We start from the raw sequence: 14,875 nt of genomic DNA, 5'->3' as shown, positions 1-14,875 counted from the left end.
AAGTTGTATTCATGAGCTTTACAAAATATTCAGGGAAGAAAGAATTCTCATCTTATGCAAATTAGCTTGGAGAATAAGAAAAAAATAAGCATGCTACAATTCATTTGTGAAGCTAACATAGCCTTAACAATGCAATAATTAAATAAGAAAAGAATTTATTAACATAAATGCAAAAATTTCAATCAGAATGTTAGGAAAGCGATACCAACGACGCCTTTAAGAGACTGTACGTCATGATCAAGTCAGGTTTATTTCATAAACCCAGTTAATAATAAAAATCTTATTAGCGAAATTTATAATAATCATAATAACAGATAGAAGGAGAAAAAGAGAAGCAAAAAGTGCATTAAAATTAAAATTATTAAAATGTAACTGAATCTTTTAGCAGATTAGGAAGAAGAGAGCACCTCTTTAACTGGAAAGTGCACACATACATACACAGCAAAACGGATCCCATGCGAAGTATTCTCTTTAAAATCAGGAACAGGGGCGCCTGGGTGGCGCAGTCGGTTAAGCGTCCGACTTCAGCCAGGTCACGATCTCGCGGTCCGTGAGTTCGAGCCCCGCGTCAGGCTCTGGGCTGATGGCTCAGAGCCTGGAGCCTGTTTCCGATTCTGTGTCTCCCTCTCTCTCTGCCCCTCCCCCGTTCATGCTCTGTCTCTCTCTGTCCCAAAAATAAATAAACGTTGAAAAAAAAAATTTAAAATCAGGAACAAAACAAGGATGCCTGCTAGCACTAATTTAGTCAACTTCAAATTAAGCATCCAAGGCAATGCATTTAGATGCAAGAAAAATACATAAACATTCAAAAAGATACACAATACTCAGTGGTCACAATGTATAAAATTATCCACATGGAAAACGCTAAAGAATTCACAAACAAATTATTAGTTTCAAGTAGGTAATTGAGCACTGTTTGCATATGTAAACATTACAGAGGTCCCCTGAATTCCTAAATACTAGCGAGAAACAATTAGAGAATGAAGTTGAACAGAAGATACCATTTACAATAGTGACACAGATTATGCACTAAGAATAAAACTAACTAGCAAGACTTAAAAGCTTTGAAGGAGGCACAAGTAGGGCTGCTGGGTGGCTCAGTCAGTTAAGCATTCGACTTCAGCTCAGGTCAGAGTCTCACTGTTCCCGGGTTTGAGCCCTGCCTCCCGCTCTGTGCTGACAGCTCAGATCCTGGAGCCCGGAGCCTGGAGCCTGCTTTGGATTCTGTGCCTCCCTCTCTCTCTCTCTCTCTCAAAAATAAAGATAAAAAAAATTAAAGAGACACAAGTAAATGGAGGCATTCACCGTGTCAGGGAGGGGAGGACTGGATATTGCAAAGATTTTAATTCTCCCCCAAACGGATCCATATGTTTAATGCAACACCAATATTTGTGACTTGATAAGCAGTTCCAAAAATGTAAGTAGAAGAGGAAAGGATATGGACTCAAAAAGGTAATGGAAAGCCCAGGAAAGGATCCGGACGTGTACGGAAAAACTTACATATCAGGGCTAGAATTACAGCTTTCTGAAGAACAGTAGACTGTTCGTTCATTAAGTGAAGCAGAGACAATTGGACTAAAAATTGAATTTGATCGCTAGCACATACCATGTAAAAATATAGAAAGATAGATGATAGACAAATAGGTAGCTAGATCAATAGATAGATAATGCATCAAAAACTTGTACACAAAAAGGAAAGCCCTTAAAACTTTTAGGAGAAAATATATAGGAGACTGTGTGGATGATCTCAGAATGGGGAATCATTTTTCAAGACACAACTGCACAAATGATAAAGTAAAAAAGTCGCCAAACTGGGCAGTCTTACATTTGAGTTCTTCACCCCAACACAAGAGAAATAGAACGTAAAGCAAAAACACAAACTAGGAGATGTTATCTGCTACTCACATAACCAGAAAAAAAAAAAAATTAGTATTCAGTGTGAATGCAGAACTCTGAAAAATCGAAAGAGGGGAAAAAAACCTACTCAATGGAAAAACCGGCAACAAATAGAAACAGACATTTCGCAGGAAAAGAAGCATGAAGAGCCTGTGATGTCATGAAATGATTCTAAATAATAACCAGAGAGATGTCATATGGTCAAGACGTTTGAAGTTGAGCGATATCGACCATTGGCAAGGATGCACTGTGTCAAGCATTTCCAAGGGCTACTTGTGAGCATTTAAATGGTCACAGTTGCTTTGGAAAACACTTGGCTTGACCTTATTTGGCAGACCCCCCCCTCAGATGTCCTCCAAAATTCATTCGCCCTCGCGTAAGTATTGGATTGCCCCTGAGCCGTGCCGGATGAACCTGGTGGCGTGTTTCTTTGCCCCTTTGCAGGTCGGTGCTGCCGGGAAGTTAACCGTGGAGTATGGACAGAAGCTGTCGGGTCATTTGCAGGCATTTAAAAAGTGGCTGAGTCTCTTTCACGTTTCCTGCCTCTCCCCACTGCTCAAGGTCGATGAGAGGGACAGCAGCCCTAAAATGGGAGAGGTCCGAGTCCCGGAATTACCTTCTGGGGGTGACCTTCCACTAATCCGGAATGCATTTGGGCCACGACGGAATACGAGTGTAGAGTAATCTGGGTTTAAGCACAGACGGACTTTTGTTTCTAGTTGTTACTCTAGCCTAGACTAACGTAACTAATGAATCCAGAAGAGAAGAAGCGTGGGCACATCCTAAGACCCGCTGTGTCCACTTGTAACCATTTGCCCCAGAGAAAATCCTGCCCGGTTTTCCCAGAAGTCCCGTACAGTAATAATCGTAACAGCAAAACATAAACTTCACACAACAGAAATATGCATTAACAGTGGAGCAGGCCCATAAATCGCAGGCTGACAAAACAAACGAAAACTTTCGAGCAGGAATAATGGATCACCCAGAGCTGCACACAGTCAACATGTCTGAATATCAGAAACATAACCAGGAACAAGAAAGAGTAAATCACGGTAGTACATGCTATATGACGCCATTTGTAAAAAGTTCAAAACCAGATGAAAGAAGAAAGAAAGAAAGAAAGAAAGAAAGAAAGAAAGAAAGAAAAGAAAGGAAGGAGGGAGGGAAGGAAGAATGGAGGAAAGAAAGAAAGAAAGAAGAAAGAAAAGAAGGAAGGAAGAAAAGAGGAAGGAAGGAAGGAAGGAAAAAGGAAGAAAGAAAGAAAGAAAGAAAGAAAGAAAGGAGGGAAGGAAGGAGGGAGGGAAGGAAGAACGGAGGAAAGAAAGAAAGAAAGAAAGAAAGAAAGAAAGAAAGAAAGAAAGAAAGAAAAGAAAGAAGAAAGAAAAGAAGGAAAGAAGGAAGAAAGGAAGGAGGAAGGAAGGAAGGAAGGAAGGAAGGAAGGAAGGAAGGAAGGAAGGAAGGAAAAAAGAAAGAAAGAAAGAAAAGAAAGAAAGGAGGGAGGGAGGGAAGGAAGGAGGGAGGAAAGGAAGAATGGAGGAAAGAAAGAAAGAAAGAAAGAAAGAAAGAAAGAAAGAAAGAAAGAAAGAAAGAAGAAAGAAAAGAAGGAAAGAAGGAAGAAAGGAAGGAGGAAGGAAGGAAGGAAGGAAGGAAGGAAGGAAGGAAGGAAGGAAAGAAGAAAGGAAAAAGGAAGAAAGAAAGAAAGAAAGAAAGAAAGAAAGAAAGAAAGAAAGAAAGAAAAGAAAAGAAAAGAAAGGAGGGAGGGAAGGAAGGAGGGAGGGAAGGAAGAATGGAGGAAAGAAATAAAAGAAAGAAAGAAGAAAGAAAAGAAGGAAAGAAAAGGAAGGAAGAAGAAAGAAAGAAAGAAAGAAAGAAAGAGGGAAGGAGGGAAGGAAAGAAAGGAAGAAAGAAAGAAAAGAAAAGAAAGGAGGGAGGGAGGGAAGGAAGGAGGGAGGGAAGGAAGAATGGAGGAAAGAAATAAAAGAAAGAAACAAGAAAAAAGAAGGAAAGAAAAGGAAGGAAGAAAGGAGGAAGGAAGGAAGGAAGGAAGGAGAAAGAAAGAAAGAAAGAAAGAAAGAAAGAAAGAAAGAAAGAAAGAAAGAAAGAAAGAAAGAAAGAAAGGAGGGAAGGAAGAGGGAAGGAAAGAAAGGAAGAAAGAAAGAAACAAAGAAACAAAGAAGGAAAGAAATGCCTTGTCTCAGCCTGTGCCATAAGCTCGGTGGCTTATAAGCAAAGGAAATTTCATGCTCACACTCCTGGAGACGGGGAAGTCCAAGATCAAGGTGCCAGCACAGTTGTATTCTGGTAAAGGCTGTATTCCTGCTTCATAGCAGGAGGGCCCTAACGGGGTCCTCACATGGTAGGAGGGACAAGGGATCTCTCTGGAGCTTTCTTGGAACCGGCACTAATCCCACTCATGAGGGCCCCGCTCTTACGCTTTAAACACATCTCAAAGGCTCTACTTCCTAATACCATCATCTTTAGAAGTTAAGATTCCAGCGCAGGAATTTTGGGGGAGACATAAACATTCAGACCCTAGCAGCACGTGAAAGAACAAAGAGAAAATCAAAGATTTAAACATATACCTGAAACTGTAAAACTCCAAGAATATATAGGAGCAAAGCTTCAAGACGTTGTTCTGGGCAATTAGTTCTTGCGTACGAAATACGGACCAAAAGCACAGGCAACAAAAGCAAAAGTAGACAGATGGGATCTCACGAAACCACAAACCTTCTGCGCAGCAAAGGAAGCAATCGAAAGAGTGGAAAGGCAAGCTACAGAATGGGAAAAAATATTTGCAAAGCACATGTCTGGTAAGGGCTTACTATGCGAAACATATCAGGAGCTTTTGCAACTCAGTAGCCACGACAAAACAAAACAGAACGAGAAAACTCCCAGATATCTGAATTTAAACATGGGCCAGGTGCTTCGGTAGTTTTCCAAAGACATTCCCACGGCCGGCAGGTACATGAAAAGATACTCAGCATCACTAACCCTCTGAGGAATGCAAATCCAAACCTTGTGCGCTGGGACTGGGAGTGTAAAATGGTGTAGCTGGTCTGGAGAAAAGTATGGAAGTCCCTCGAAAAGTCCAAACAGAATGACCCTATCATCCAGTAGTCCCACTTCTGAGTAGTTATTCAAAGGAATTGAAATCGGTATCTCAAGGAGTTATTTGAACCCCCGTGTTCATTGAGCCATCATTTTCAATAGCCAAGATTGTGGAAGCGAAATTATATAGAGAGCTATATATGTTTAATGTATATAAATATATATAATTATATATGATATACGCATGATATGATATGTACATAAGTATTGATTAATGTAAACCTTTGTATTTATATTTAAAATAAATAACATGTGTAGATATTAGATACTTCTGTTGTGTTACAGCCTAAGCTGGGAGGTGCACGCACCGAACTTGGGTTTGTTTATTGGTATTGTTCACACAGTGCACATAGGGTAGCTACTCTTTCCTCTGTGATCTATTTCACGCACAACCAATTTACGATCGAAATGACATATGACACACAAAGAATTTAGCGCAGGACCGAAAATGTGTTAAGTTTCACAGTAACAGTTGAATAACCACTTGCTCATCATTTTTATTTCTTTCCATGGTATATAAATGTATATTATACATCATGTTTACATCATGTATACATGCTATGTATAAGTATACATTAGATGTGTAAATTTCAGTGTGTGTATGTAACATATTATATATCACATCGGATACATAAGGTATATGATACAAGTCATGTAATACATATAAGGTGGGTTCATCCCCGACAGAACTTTGTATCCTGCTTTTTGCACCTAACACTCAATAGTGAGTAGAAAAGAAGCCATATTAAATTCCCTTCCTAAACATGGCATTCAATGACTCCATAACGTGCACGTCTATGGATGTGCTGTAATGGACACGATCATTCCTCTGGTGATGGGTGTGCCCTTCACAGAAACCGTATACTGCACCGAAATGTTTGACTGCCCTGCGTTCCCCACTTTAGACTGTAAAGGCTTTGAGGGGACAGGCTGTAGAGGGGCCAGGACCCAAGGCCCTGCAGACACCTGGTGACGGTCTGCGGGACGTGAGCGGACCCCTCTTCCTTCTGATTCCCTGCGCCCCCTCCCCCAACACACGCCTGGGGGGTTCATTTCTTGGAAGAAGACTGATAGGGAGCCTTTCCTACAAGGGCGGCGAATTTTCCTCCTGATGGTCGGACCACAATGGAAAGAATTCTATGGTATCTGGAGACCGAAAATAGAAAAAGAACAGTAATTGCCTATCCTGGCACTTACACACGGAATCCAAGGACCCCATTGCACGGGTTCCTTGGAACAAATAACACTTGCCTTCGGTAACTGTCTGACGTTCAATACCTTTCTGCGAAGGCTGTTATTATTCCTGTGCGTTTATCTAAGACTCAGAACTCGGAGGAACCTCCTCACATCTACAAATTAACAGAGGGGTGATATCATGGGTTTTGGCTACCTTGTAAAAATAACTTGAGCTGAAAGCAAAGCTCACATTTGGGAAGAGATTCTGGTCCGCTTCCCAGAGAGTCAGGTAATAAACTCGCGCTGATGGACACGTGATTTGCCGGCTCATTGCCTTTTCTGAAATGCGTCTTCAAGGCTTTCTGTTGGAGGGACGATTTGGGCTTAATTGATTGCGTTTGATAAAGATCATAGAATTTTATAGCTGGGAAGAGCCTTTGTTTGACGCAGGGGAATAGAAGCCCAGGGTGGGCACAGGTGGGTAGATCCGGACAGAGAACTAACTCCCTGCTCAGGATGTGTACTAGGTGCCCGGACGGTGTGTGTTTGACCATCAAGAAGCCGCTGGGGTAATCCCACGCCTTAGAGGCAGGCCACTGTATTATTTGGATTCTTCTTCTTTTTTTAATGTTTATTTTTGAGAGAGCGACAGCGAGAGAGAGCGAGAGCGGTGGGGGACAGAGGATCCGAAGCGGGCTCTGCGCTAACAGGAGGCAGCCCGACATGGGGCTCGAACTCACGGACCGTGAGATCATGAGCAGAACCGAAGATGGATGCTTAACCGACTGAGCCCCCCGGGGGTCCCTCATTTGAATTCTTTAGTTGTGAGCGTCACACAATCACTAGCCACCTGAAGAGAGAAAGGGGATGATGGTTTTTTTTAATGTTTATTTATTTTTGACAGACAGAGAGACAGAGCGTGAGTGGGGGAGGGACAGAGAGAAAGAGGGAGACACAGAATCCAAAGCAGGCGTCCAGGCTCCGAGCTGTCAGCACAGAGCCCGACGCGGGGCTCGAACCCATGAACCATGGGATCATGATATGAGCCGAAGTTGGATGTTCAACCGACTGAGCCACCCAGGCACCCCGGGGATGATGTTTTGAAGGCAGAGCTGCCTCACTCTGTGGGGTCCCTCTCTCCCTGCTGTGCCCCATTGTCCCCTGTTGGCCCTGCTGAGACCTCCCCATGGCAGCCGCCGTGGTCACCAGAGTGAGATGTCACCTATAAGCCGAGGAAGGACTCAGGCCACCAGATGCCCGGAGGGAAGCCTGGGACACATCCTCCCTCGTAGCCCTCGGTGGAACCACCCCTAACGACCCCCGGACTTCAGACTTCCGGCCTCCATCCCTGTTGTCTAAGCTGCCCCGTGCGTGGTCTTTGTTGGGCGGCCGTGGGAGACACACAGGAGGCATCCCTCCGCTTCATGACCTCTCGCTGTCGAGCGTTCCCCGCCAACAACCTTTGTTCACGTCTGTTTCTCACTTCAGATGCTTTAGAGAAAGCTGTAGTTCTTTCTTCCAGAGTCCACATCTCGGGTTAGGGCCCCACGCCTGGTTGGATCGGCTCTGATGCAAACAGAGCGGGTCCCTCCAGCTGAGAGCGGGTTTCAGGCCATGCCCGTGGCTCAGGGAGAGGGCCAGGCCCGTACACAGGAGATCGACACACGTCCTTTCCATCGTAAGGAAAACCGCACGTCGTGTATAATGTACAAACCTCTGCGAAGCCCTCCTGGCAAGGACGGAGACTCTCCAAGTCAAAACGGTGGGACAGAGGCCCTGAAATTAAATAGGGCTGCTGCGCGAAGACCTTGGTAGTCTAGCCAATTGTAACTAAACATTTGAAAAAATATATATACGTCTACAAAGGGAAGATATCAAGAAAGAGTCTAGTAAGACAAAAGCAATGAGCAAAACATAACAATTCTTCCTTAGCTGCGTTTATTTATTGGTTTGTTGGTTTTTTAAGTTTGAGAGAGAGAGAGAGAGGGCATAAGTGTATGTACAGGTTGGCGGGGGCGGGGGGGGGGCAGGGGGAGAGAGAGAGAATCTTAAGCAGCCTCCACATTCAGCACAGAGCCCAACATGGGGCTCGATCCCATGACCCTGGGATCATGACCTGTGTCAAAATCAAAAGTCAGACACTTAACTGAATGAGCCACCTAGGTGTCCCCCCCCCCAAGCTGTGTTTAAAGAAGAGAGACCATGGGGCGCCTGGGTGGCGCAGTCGGTTAAGCGTCCGACTTCAGCCAGGTCACGATCTCGCGGTCCGTGAGTTCGAGCCCCGCGTCGGGCTCTGGGCTGATGGCTCGGAGCCTGGAGCCTGTTTCCGATTCTGTGTCTCCCTCTCTCTCTGCCCCTCCCCTGTTCATGCTCTGTCTCTCTCTGTCCCAAAAATAAATAAACGTTGAAAAAAAATTAAAAAAAAAATAAAGAAGAGAGACCCTGGAACATTCCCATCCCATGAGAGGAGGCCAAGAGAGTCCTCCACGAGTTGTGTATGGGGTCCTTTGAAACTACCCCCCCACCACCAGTTACTATGGTTCTGATTCTATCCTTACCGAACAGCCTTCTGCTCAGTACTCCAGGAAGACGATGCCCCGGAAGATGGACATGGAAATTCTGGTCATTCCCTTGCAAGGGATTGTCATTCAGATTTATACATCAGTCTCTTGTGAGTTTAGTCAATATGAATCCATTCCCCCCTGAGACTCACATACCCTTCTGTGACCTGAAACAATCAGGCAGCCAAACCAAAGCTCAGAACTAGATCCTGAACAGTAACCACAACAAACGCTTCTGTTGACCGGACCTTTCTGAACAATGCTGTGCCTTTCCTTTCTGTCCCCTTTTGTGCCTATTTGCCAGTAGGAATCTAAGTGACTATTAAAACCGGAGGCAGTCCCACCCACACGAAAGAGGATTGAATTTGGACTCTGGCAGATACGACGTAAGTTCTGTCTTGCCACTTTCTCTGCTCGCAGTTCTGAGCCAGTGCCTTGACCCCCGTTTTCTCAACTTGAGAATGGGAATATTAAAATCTATCTTACGGGGCGGGGAGAAAAAAGGCACCGTGCACAGAGCATAGCACAGAACGTGTACATAACAGGTGACGGCTCCTTGCCCCTGCTTGTGGATTGCTCCGGCGTCGGGTGACTTTATTAATCTTCTCAGTTATATCCTCTTACCAGTAGCTGATGGCTGTTCAGGGAACAAAAATTAATTTTTACATTAGCCCAAGCAAAACATAATTAGGAAGTCGACTCTGTTGCCGTAGCAGCCAGCACTGTAAAAAATAGGAATGCGCCTCAGAGCTAATGGCGTATTTAGCAACCGGGAGCGTCCTTGCACGCCCGTCCCTCGCACACATGGCGGAATTTATGGGGATTTCACGGCACGAAGCAAAGGGCACTGGGCATGGAATCGAGAATCCTTCATTCGAGTCCTGCTTCTGTCATCTTGGGGAAGACCTTGGGCATTTCACCTCTCTGTGCTTCCTCATCTTAATGGGACAGTGTTCCCAGCTCCCCCTCCAGACGTGCTTGTCCTTGAACTCAGGGAAGCCTGGAACAAGGGGACTGGTGAGTGGATATCCTTAGGGTCTGTTTGCATAAAGGGACAGGGGCTGTGCAGCCGTGGGGGGTAGGCCACTCAGATCTCCCTTCGAGGGAACCTGCCGTGAGGAGGACAGGCAGTGGCCAGCCCCCAGCGGTTCGACCTTCCCCGTCTTCCACGGACCCTCCATGGGTTCTCCAGGACGAATGTTCATGGGGAACGCAATTCGCAGGGAAGTCACACTTCCCTCCCTGCTGCTCCCGTCGAAGGGCTGCGCATAACAAGGGTTCTAGAGCCAGGCTATTTCTGCCCAACATGGGCTCCTCTAACAGATAATCACGGCTGGTGGGGTGTGGTAGCCAGTCTCCAAGATAGCCCCCTTGAGCCCACAAGGAACGCTGGGTATTCCCACCCTGGGCCGACCCCTCCCAACAATGGGCTGATCTTGCGACCAGTTGGAGACCACAGAACTGATAGTGTGTGGCTTCCCCAGGATGATAAAAGATGTCATAGCTTCCATCTCGTTATAGTCTCTAGGACCGTCCACTCCGGGGGAAGGAGCTCTTTGTTGATGTCCAAGTGGCAGGGAATAGTCTCCTGCTCAGCCAGCCACGCGAGCGAGCCACCTTCAGACTACATCGTCCTGCCCAAATCGGGTCTTCAAATGACCACAGCCAGCATCTTGCCTGCAACCCCCTGAGAGACTGAGCTAGGACCATCCAGCTAAGTGCCTCTAGAAATTCTAACCCACAGAAACCCTGAGATAAGGGGAGTACATCGTTTTAAGGCATTAAGTGTTGAGTTAACTGCTTCAGGCACTCCCTATGACCTGGCCAAGGTCAACCTTCTTCAACCTTCTTCCTGCCTGGTCCCCTTTCCTTCCCTCTCTCCTCACACTGGTGTCCCCTTACATATGGCGTCACTGCATAGTGACCTGAAGGCTCTCTCTACCAGCTCTGCTCCTTCTTCCCTTCACCCTTCAGAGAAATTCCCAATAGATTCTCCCAATAAATCTTGTCTGTCTCCACCTCCTCGACTTCTGCTTCTCCAGAGATTTGAACTGATACGGGGGAAACACAAAGAGAATGGAGGTGCCCGAGTCTGGTTCGAGAACGGCCATTGTGTGTGGATGGTGTCGTTCCAAGGAGAGCAAAGCGTGCGCTCCTCAGCTTGTGACTCGGTTTCTGCAACCGAGTACCAGGATGAAGAGATTGTAGAATTAAACAAGCAGTAGGGCCCTTCTCTATAATCTCTACAGGCATGGAAATGGTTGGTAGAATCACATCGGCCGCCATCTTGGCAGCCAAAACGTGTAGTGTTGGTGCCTAATGGATGGAACCAACCATGGAGGCACCACAGGGCGTGCTGTTGACGCTGGCAGTGATGCGCTGGTAACGAGTTGGGGCAACAGTATGTGCCGTTGACAGTGGCCACTGGTGACACAGCAGCCTTCATATGCCGCTGACAGGAGCGAAAATGCCTTGGCAGTGTGCAAGCTTTGGACAAGAGCAAGCAAAGAGAAAAATGCCAACCCCACAAGGTTGCTAAGAGCCTGCTTCTCGAGACACATGGGACACAGCCCTTGAGAGTCCCGGAACCAAGCCTGGGAGGGACAGGAGGAGGTAACCGTTTTCAGCTAAAAGGGTTAAGGGTTGATATACAGCCAGAGAAATTCTCATCAAGGGTAGGGGTGGTCATCACCTTGTCTCCAAATGCCAGATCAGTTGGGGAACGACACATTAAATGTAAAAATTGGGAGCCTGATTGTGTTTCCCCAGGACCTTACGTTTGACATTGGCACATCACCGCCAATGTCAACACCCCTCTGGATGCACTGCGGTGCCTCCGCTACCCCTCTCGGCTGCCAATATGGCAGCTGACATGTTTCTACCAATGATCTCCACACCTGTGGAGATTATAGAGAACTGGTTCTGTCGCTGGAGGGGGAGAACATTGAAGACGAACTTCAAAAACGAACAAAATCGAGACTGTCGCTTCTCTTTCCTTCCTCTCTCCCCTGTGCACATGGCCCAAACCAGTTCTCTCTGATGACAGGCCAGGACTTTCTCACCACTCAAGGCTTCTTTGATTTTGTCTCTCTCTTTCTTACCAACCTAGAAAGCAGGCATTGATACGACGCGCAGCCCATCAGCAGCAGACATTGCCTGGACCCCCTCCCACTGGGCTGGTTCCCTAAGTGTTGAGGCAACTCCTTCTTTTTCAGGGTCAGTTCTGCTTCCTTCTGATGCCACAGAGGGGGCTGAGCCTCCTTGGCCTGGTCCTGAATTTGAGATGATTGTCAGGTAAGCCACCTAGTCAGAGATTCTCCATCCACTTAAGGCCAAGCCGTGCCCCCTAACGGAACTCATTAGCCTTATGGGTGGATGTGCAAAGGGGTCTACTGTGGTTTGGAGCCAGCTCTCTCTCTCTCTCTCTCTTCTCTCTCTCTGATAAATGTACATTCATATGTACTTTGAAGGGACATACCATCATGTTCCAGAGGTGGTAGAAAAGCTATAAACCCTGACACCAGAGTGAGGATGACCACTGCTCTGCACCTCCACTGATATCACTCAAGGCCAAGCATCTGGCAACTCTTGTCTAGGCTGCCATATTTATTTCCTATCCCTCCATTCTTGCCCTCATCCACCACCTTCTCCTCACAACACAGAGTGAGCCTTTAAAAAGGCAGCCCCATTCTTATCTCTCCACACCTTCCAATGCTGTTGCTTGTGGGCCAAGTCCCAGTGGCCCTCTGTGACATGGCCAGTGTCCATCTTTGTTCACGTTGTACTCGTATCTCTATAAAGTCCTCATCCATGCTTTCCCCCCATGCCTGGTAAATTTGTCCTACATGAATCTCTTCTTACTCATTCCTCCTCCCCCTCCAATTCTCAGCTGAGGGTCACTGCCCTGGGAAAGTCTTCCATAACACCCTCTCTGGTCATGGACTTCACAGCATGAGTCACACATATGATTAAATAAACATGTGTGGAATTACCTGCCTCATGTGTTTCATTCCCAGAAGACAGGTATGTAATAGGCACTCAGAAACATTTTCTAGATGAATAAATGGTTCGATGGATGGATGGATGGATGGATGGATGGGTGGATGGCCATGTCAACTGTCTGGGTGGTCTCCCCTAACTTTGCTTCCTTAAGACAAGCTTTGACTCTGACATCATAAACTTGACATCTAATGAATGAGAGCTACAGAAACCATGATGCTATCTAATGAACTGCCCCAGGACCCTTCTTCATTCCGTCTTCATTCTTTTTTGGATTCCCACATTTTACCCCTTGATTCCTCATCACCAGCTTCCTCTTGTTAGCAGACAAGCTTTGCTTGCTGTCCCTATGCTGTACCTCCCTTTTATCTTCCAGTATCTGGAAGAAATGAGACCTACCCCCTCAGTCAATACTATTTGAGCTGTTGTTTCTTTGAGACCCAACTCCTATCCCTTGGCCATTTGGTCAACACTTAGTCGTGCTTTCCCAGGCATCAGTGCCTTCCTCTGAGCACACAAAGCACAGACTCACAACTGTCTTGGGTATCTGTGGGCCCAGCTTGAAGTATGTCGAGTCATAGATGGCACTTGACATTTTCACAGAGGAATCTTTGGCGGGAGCATTTTCCTGACACACGGTAGGCACCTGGTAGTTACTACTGAACACACGAATGAATGAATTCTCCGGATGAAGGTGGGTGGGGGAAAAGCAACAATTATTTTAGCTGAGGAGACAGGGGCCGGCCCAGCCTGCTGTCCCCAAGTGCTTTCGATATCTGGAGGGCTGAAGATAATTAAATGGAAACCATCCATTCAACTGCTCACCATGACAACTATCCTTGATTGATGAGCCCTGAGGAATAGCCTCGAAAGATTTCAATCTATCTGAGAGGATCACCACCAACCAGGGATTTTTCTGAGCTGATTTTTCTAAGATCTGCAGATAATGTTGTCAGTAAGTTTGACGGAATGACAATTTTCAATTCATCCCTCTAGTACCTCACGGTGTTATCTGGCAGCCAGCACGCTGCCTAAATGGTATTTTAGTGTTAATGCAACGGCGTCGCAATCCTGTGTGTCTCCTTCCTCTCATCTGGTTTAAGGACATCTCTTCAAGGGAACAAAAAATAAGAAAGCGTCAGGTCCTCCCATGATACTATTTGTGATCAAGAACTGCATAATGGCAGAGTGTTATGAAAAACCCAGTCACGCATTTGAGGAATTGTGTCTTACTACACACACTTGAATACCATCCAGGAGACCGTATTCTACTAGGTTCATTTACTGGCAGTGCTCGGTCTCAAGGTGGTAAGAGATGTCTGGACTCGTTGCTCTAATTGTGAGCACAGCTCTACCCCGGCTCTGTCCCCCCACGCCGGTGGTTTGTGGGCCACAGGTTAGGAATTATTGCTCTCGTTCATCTTTCTGAAGTTCAGGGTTCAAAACTGAGAGTGCTTCTTGGGTGCAGCCCAAGGGGTCCCGGGGTATTAAGCACCCCACCAATGAGGGCATGCATGTTCCAGATGGGGTGGAAGGATGCTTCCCTCCCAAGTGGAGAATGGGAACCTCGGGGTGAACCAGACTTTACACGCGACCTCAGGCTGTCTGTACCCACCGGTGACTCCTAACCATTTTCCCATCCCAAAGCCTCTGCCATCTCCCTGCAGCGTGATACAGCTCCCTGCCTCAACATGCCCATCCCTACCCCATCCCTAGCTCCAAGTGCATCCCCAGAGGCCCCACTGAACTAGGATGTCCCAAATTGCTCAGATCACTCTTGTAAGCGAAAGATTCCACGGCTGCCCTTGGTCCCAAGAGCAACTTCATCCCAATGCTTAACATGCCTGAAGGATGTCGACTCCAAACTCCAAACTGCCTATAGAGTTGGACCTTCCCCGGCCCATTGGTACCCGCTGCGGGACGCAAAGGCAGTGGGCAGGTAGATTCTTCTCCGCTTCCGGGTCACGTGCTGCTGTCCTCCCTCTGATTGGCGGGAAGCCTTTGGCGGCTCCTACTTGGGAGGAGTCAGACACGAAGACCGGGAAGGGGCAGGACTGGTCAGGTTGGTCTCGTCTGCCCACCGGCAGCGATTTATTGGCTCCTCTCGTGTAGGGGTCGTTTTGTGGGTCCTTTGG

Source organism: Felis catus, chromosome E3 (genome assembly GCF_018350175.1).
Source record: "Felis catus isolate Fca126 chromosome E3, F.catus_Fca126_mat1.0, whole genome shotgun sequence".
In the NCBI taxonomy this organism is placed as follows: Eukaryota; Metazoa; Chordata; class Mammalia; order Carnivora; family Felidae; genus Felis; species Felis catus.
This window is presented reverse-complemented; position numbering follows the sequence as displayed.